This window comes from Triticum urartu, chromosome 1 (genome assembly GCF_003073215.2).
Source record: "Triticum urartu cultivar G1812 chromosome 1, Tu2.1, whole genome shotgun sequence".
Lineage (NCBI taxonomy): Eukaryota > Viridiplantae > Streptophyta > Magnoliopsida > Poales > Poaceae > Triticum > Triticum urartu.
Window position 1 is genome coordinate 193,930,671 of NC_053022.1, and position 7,411 is coordinate 193,938,081.

The window sequence follows — 7,411 nt, forward strand, 5'->3', positions numbered from 1 at the left end:
GGAAAAGCTCTATGGGTATAAGGTTTTTGCGTAAAGCCAATTTTTCCCTACTACAAAGGAATACATTTTAATTAACTATCATGGTGGTTGTTGAACATTGAGAATGGTTGACAGCATTCTCAATACCAATTAAGTAACATCATTAAACCCAACAATATTCATTTAAAGTAAACTGATGAGATCAACAGGATAATCCAAGAACTATATACTCAAGATGTCCATAACCGGGGACACAGCTAATCATGATTAGTTTATTACACTCTGCAGAGGTTTGTGCACTTTTCCCCACAAGACTCGATCGCCTCCGTTGGATTTCTTGCACTACATGGTGTTTGAGAAACGGATGACCGAGACATAGTCTTTCAGAAGCGCTAGCACCTTACGATCGGGTATACCGTACCACCTACATCCCCTACATCTGCTAGTCTACCACTATAAGAGTTCGCACAACTTAATCAACTATGCCAGAGCCCATAATGGCTTGTGGCTGCACACGGAAGTTTCTAGTATGAATAATCTCATGATCCCTTTGAGCCTGTGTGGCGGTCCAAAAGAAAACAGGCAAGTCCTGAATTACCCAGATGCCTAGACAGGCAATCCTAGAATAACCAGGTGCCTCAATCCACCCAGATGTGTGTTTAAATTGCCACCTTAAGTAAACCATTAATTAACAATCTCACATCTGTCATGGATACTCTCAAAACCCAATCCACGTCTACTAGCATAGCATGGCATAATAAGCAAACGTAGAAGTAACTCCCAAAGGTTTGATAATAAACAGGTAATAGGTACTACCTCATCTACTTCCCATCCCACAGTTTAATTAGATCCTAATCATGCAATGTGTGAAGATTGATCTAATGCAAAAAAACTGGGTATGGAAGGGGATATGATCAAAGTGTGAACTTGCCTGCAATGTTGATGAAGATGATTCGCACTCAAAACTCTTGATAGATCTACTCGTCACACTCCGGTCAATCTATCGTAAGCAAGCAATAGTAACCACACATAAGCAATCACTCAAAAGATCAAAAAGATCGAAGAAGACAATTCGGAAAACATCAAAACCAAGCAAATAGCTCTTGCAACATAAAATTATTTCTAACAGTACCAAAATTATGTGAATTTGGCCTTATTAGAATGTTTAGGTCAAGAGCTTTGATTTGCAAAAAGAATCAACTCAAACGGAGCTACGAAACTCAAGTTATGATCAAACGAAGTTTGAATTCAAATCTGATCTAATTCAAATTTTAAACTTTTCAAAAACATGTTTGAGTTGGATTACTGGATAGAGTAGATCATAACGAAGAAGTAGGCGTTGGTTTCGTTGGATTTGGATAAACGGTTGAAAAGTTGTGATAGTTTGAAGATCAGGGACTAAACTGTAAATAAAACACTGACAGATGGGTCCCTGGCCGAAAATAAAAAGAAAAAGAAAAATCCTACCGAACGAACGTTCGCTACAGAATCATAAGAGATGAAAACCGTTTGTTACAAAACCCTAACTAATGAACGCTCACAAAATAAACTAAACTAAATAATAAACCGTTTTTTAACATTTCCAGACAAATAAAATAATAAAACAAATTAAATGGAAACATTATATAGGAATATAATATATCAAAATTTTCAGGAAAAGATTTCCTACACACTGAACATTTTTATAACTTCAAATAAAATCCACACAAATTCAGATAAATCAAAGAGTGCTACTGGTCTATTAAAATCCAACAAAAACATTTTAAAAATACCAAAATGATTTCAAATAAATCTTTCTCCAATTTTCTAATGTAGGGAATCATGTTACCCTAATTTCCATGTATTTATTTTTGGAGAAAAATAATTTGAATAAAACTCAAATAACTCCAAATTGAAAATAAATTCAAAAGAACTTTGAATTTAATTCTTTGAAACTCCCAACTCATATTTCATATAATTTGAAGAAGTCCTTTTATCTTCTCTCATGAAAATCATTGAGCTGCATGAAGTTTATGAATTGAAATATTTCCAAATGAAATCCAATTATTTTCAAATACCCTTTCATTTAATTTAAATGGAAGAAGTCATATCATCTTCACTCAAGGGTTTTGTATTTGAAAAGAATTTGAATTCATGGAGATCAGAAAGCAAATATGAAAGTTTGGGAAAGTCCTTTTATTCCCTCTCATTTAACTTTCAAAAAGGATTCGAATTTCACTCAATTTCACGCAATCAATCAAACAATCAATCAATTCTATCTATTTATTATAACATTCCAAAATTTAGAATTTTGGGATGTTACATTGTGATGTGATACCCATGCAAGCATGTTCCTTATTACTTGGTAGACCATGGCAATTTGATAACAATTCTATACAGCAAGGTAGAAACAATCAGTATACTCGTGTCCATAAGGTTAAAAATATTACTTTGCTTCCTATGACTCCTGATTCCATTTTGAAAGATTATATTAATAGAGATAATAAAGCAAAATAGGAGAAAAATTAGAGCGAAAATCAGATTGTGGCAAAAGAATTTCAGCAACAAATGAATCCTAATAATAAATCATCTAGTGTTGCTTCTGAAATTAAACTGAAAAGTGCATGTTTACTTGCCACCAAATCTGATATTGATGATCTAGATTTCAGCAAATCTGTTTGCTATGCTTTTGTGTGCAAAGAGGCGTTATTTTCTTTCGAGGATGTACCTTCCTTTTTGCCTCCTGCAGTCACTAACATTTTGCAGGAGTTCACTGACGTCTTTCCACAAGATGTGCCACCGGTATTACCACATATTCAAGGGATTAAGCATCAGATTGACTTAATTCCCAGTGCTACGCTGCCTAACCGTCCGCCATACCGTACCAATCCAGAGGAGACGAAAGATATTATGCGTCAAGTACAGGAGCTGCTCGACAAAGGTTATATACGTGAATCTCTTAGTCCTTGTGTTGTTTCTACTATACTAGTGCCCAAAAAGGATGGTACGTCGCGCAGGTGTGTTGACTGTAGAGGCATTAATAATATTACTATTTGTTATCGTCATCCTATTCCTTAGCTAGATGACATGCTTGATGAATTGAGTGGCTCGACGATATTCTCCAAAGTTGAGTTGCGTAGTGGATACCATCAAATTCGTATGAAATTGGGAGATGAATGGAAAACAGCATTTAAAACTAAGTTTGGCTTATAAGAGTGGTTAATCATGCCTTTTGGGTTAACTAATGCACCTAGTTCTTTCATGAGATTAATGAATGAAGTTTTACGTGCTTTCATTTGACGATTTGTGGTAGTCTATTTTGATGATATACTGATTTATTATACATCTTTGGAGGAACATTTGGAACATTTACGTGTTGTTTTTATTGCTCTACGTGATGCATGTTTGTTTGGTAACCTTGGGAAGTGCATCTTCTGCATTGACCGGGTATCTTTTCTTGGCTATGTTGTTACTCCACAGGGAATTGAAGTTGATAAAGCCAAGATTGACACTATTGGGAGTTGGCCACAGCCCAAAACAGTCACACAAGTGAGCAGTTTTCTTGGCCTCACTGGATTCTATAGGCGTTTTGTGAGAGATTTCAACACCATTGCTGCACCTCTCAATGCGCTTACAAAGAAGGATGTGCCTTTTGTTTTATGGTACCGCACAGGAAAAAGCCTTCACAGTATTGAAAGATAATATGACACATGCTCATTTACTTCAACTTTCTGATTTTAATAAGACTTTTGAGGTTGAATATGATGCTAGTGAAATTGGATTAGGAGGTGTGTTATTACAAGATGGCAAACCGTTGCATACTTGATGCGGAGCATCCAACGATCATCCCCATATACACTCAAGCATACACCATTGGACACAAGGTGAACCCGTTCCTAAATGCTTCCCCTTCCCACTCATACGAGACATGGTTGCTACCTAATGTAAAGACACTACTTGTGCTCAGGAACCAAGGAGATAACCATGGAGATGCTCGAAGCATAGGACAAGTTCACACGGAAGCTGATCGAGAAATGCCTCAAGTGGAGTCGCTGCAGAGCTACAGCGGCTGGACATCCGGCAAGAGCCCGCACATCCGGCACCACCAACCAGAAGAAGACCAGAGAGAAATAGACGCTAGGCGACTCTACAGCGGTCGGACATCCGGCTGACCCCTGGACATCCGGCGCCCTGCAACGGGCCGGACATCCAGTGCCCCCTATCCAGAGAGCACCGATGCCGACCACGCCAGCCCGGACATCCGGTCCGTGCCCGGACATCCGGCCACCCGCGAACGGCCGGACATCCGGCCCCCAGCCCAGAAATCCGGCGCCTGTCTGCGCAAAGTGAACGGGCCAAGGGCCCATGTATCCCTCTTTCCCACTTACCCCTTCGTGGCTTAGACTATATATACTCCCCCACCTCCTTCTAGTTAGCGTTAGCATTGGTTTAGCTCATTTTAGAGATAGAGCATTGCTCATCCACATCGGATCTACTCCACGTGAGGGGCCGCGGCCTCTACGGAGAAGATCCTTTTGGATTCAAGACCTCCTTGCGGAGAAGATCATCAAGACCCCCTCTTGGGCGGCCCCATCAAGACCTCCTCACGGATTAGACCGTTACCTCTTGTATCGCCCATTGTTGACTTTGGATCTTGTATCTCCCTTTGTGTTCATGGATCTAGCGCATGTAAGATCATGCTTGTTGGTTTGAGTGTTCTCTTGTGTTCCCCTCGTGATTTTCCCCTTGTTTACCTCCTCGTGTTCTTCGTGTTCTTTGCGGGATCCGCTCCTTTCGTGAAAGATCGGCCACTAGGGTTCTACCCTACATCATCTTGGTATCATGAGCCACGTTGATCATGATTTTGGAGCCTCCCCTCATTGTTTTCTAGCCTAATTTTGTTGTGTTCTTCCCCAAATTCGAAAATCCCCACCAAAAATAGCCCCAATTTTTTTGTGATTTGTTGGTTCGACGAAGTTTTGTTGATTTTGATCCATGGATTTGCTTGGTTTCGAGTGGATCTAGCATATCCCCAATTTTCTCCACTTTCCATCCACGAAATCCAGCAAATTTTGCCATTGGAATCATCAATTTCCGCCCCCAATTCGAAAATTTCCACCCCAAACAAGATCTGGAATCGTCGGGCCGGACATCTGGGCCATCGGGCCGGACATCCGGGCCCCAAGCCGGATGTCCGGCTCCTGGAGCACCAAATCTGCTCGGTTCTGGACATCAGGTCCCGGATTTCCGGCCCCGACCCCGGATGTCCGGCCCCTGACATCTCAGCCATCCCCGTTTCACCGTTTTGTCCATAACTAATTCAGCCGGAGTCCGATTTTCACGTTCTTTAGCTCGTTGAAAAGCTCTTGACATCCCCCTTCCAACAAAAATACTACCATATCCATTTGACTTCATCAAATTTTTAGAACTTTGGCATCTTTGCCTATGGCTTCCACCACAACCTCCGCATAACCACCACCGACTTCCGCAACCTAACCAATTTTGTTCCTTATAGCATTTGTGGTTGTTTGAGTTGTCATTTGAGTCTCCTAAGGTGTCTAGGCTACTTAGGGACGATTGCTTCTTCATCAACCACCACCACCACCACCATAACTCCCACATAGGCTTGCCCACCATACACTTCCACCACACCAACTTAACCCAATTTTGTTAGTGTTGTGAGTTGTGTCTCCTAAGGTGTTTCGGCTACTTAGGGACCGTGCTTCCAACTCCGACACCGTTTATAGTACACCACCTTACCCTCCTTTTCCGCATTGAGTACTCCTCAACCCATCATTGCCACTCCGCAATTCCATTGAGCTCCCGCTTCCACCATTTTGACATTTGACGTTTGAGATTTTGAGTTCGCGGTTTTTCTGTTTCCTAAGGTGTTTCAGCTACTTAGGTATGAGTCTCCATCATCTTGGTATCTCCATCAAGATCACCGCCACTCATCATCGACACGGATGGTAACCTCCATATAATCTTGGTATCGTGGTATTCCTCCATTGTACATTCCCTTGCCATTGCATTGATAACCCCTAGCCCATTTTGCGTCACTTGCCTATCGAGACTAGCCATTTGAGTATTGCCGGCAACGTTACTTGTGCACATTAGTGATCTACACCATACATTGCATACATACCATATCATATTGGTATCATACCATCTCGTGTGCCTCAAGTTTGTTCCCGCATATACACAATCGCTATCTTGGTTCTGCATTTCGCAAAGTGGCCATATACAAAAAAAGAATAAGATTTTAAGCAAAAGAAAAAGAGTGAACAAATAGCTTGTAAGCAAGTGCCATAGCATCATAACACATTGCATAAGATTGTCATATCCGATCATCTTGGATCATACCACCGGAACATCATATACATAGCATACTTGGGATAGAAGTCGTTGCATTTTTGTCTCCTATAGGTTGTGAACAAGTGTCGTATCCGCCTATTGAGCAATCGTGCTAGTGTCTCTCTAGAGTTGTGCAACAAGAGCATTTTCCATGGATTCCACATTTTGAGCTCATTCCTTGGTTGCACGACCCCATTTATCTATCCGTGTGTGTGTTTCCGTGTGCCACATATTTCTATTGGTCTACTTGTTACACTTGCGAATTTTTGAATCTCTTTCAACATTATTGACTCTTGCTAACATTTTACATCAAATTTTTGTGCCACTATCCTCAGCGAGCTCCACCATAAGCCTTATTTGTGTAGGTGTGAGAAACCGACAAGAATTGGTACCAATTGTGCTATTTCCTTGTCCACATTGGAGTGATCATTGATCCACTTTCAACTTCGGTCAAGGTACATTTGGTATTCGTTCTTCTCTTTCTACCACTCATATTTTTCTCTTGGAGTGATGGATAGGCAAGGCATTTCATCTCCGGTCTTCCACAACAACGATGGCGTGAACAACTACATCACCAAAGCCTCAATCTTCGATCTACAACGACAAATGCAAGGCGCATAATCAAGATTGCGAGAGCGCATCGAGAACCTCTCCATCGACATTCGTCACTCTGAAGCAAGGAAAAGGGACTACATCGAAAACAAGCTTTCCACACAAAAGAAGGAGCAAGATGCAAGGATGGAGGAGATTCAGGCCTTGATCAAGTCTACTTCCCCTTTGTCATCTTCAAGGCGGCGGCGAGCACATCGATCCTCTTGGAGCGCCCAAGCGATACAAGCGCAAGTCGTCCACGTCCACATCTCCATGGCAACCACCATCACGTTCATGATCAACCTCGTCATGAAGGGCAAGTCACCTCCAAGCAACATGTGCACGACAACGACGAACGACATCTACTACGAGCTCAAGCACAACAACAACACCATCATCATGATGATGCTCCACAAGTGCCTACCTACAAGTCCCAACAAGCCCTACTTCACGCCAAGTCCAAACTTCATGAGCACAAGAGAAGACCGCGAGACGAGCACCACCAAGA

At 41.5% G+C, this 7,411-nt stretch overlaps 1 long non-coding RNA gene across 1 annotated transcript; it reads left to right on the top strand.

Moving 5' to 3' along the window:
- Positions 1–2,300: 2,300 nt before the first annotated feature.
- LOC125553815 lies at positions 2,301–3,760 on the top strand. Its single transcript, XR_007304218.1, has 2 exons — positions 2,301–2,899; positions 3,439–3,760. It is a non-coding gene; the product is annotated as an uncharacterized LOC125553815 (long non-coding RNA).
- The last annotated feature ends 3,651 nt before the right edge of the window (positions 3,761–7,411 follow it).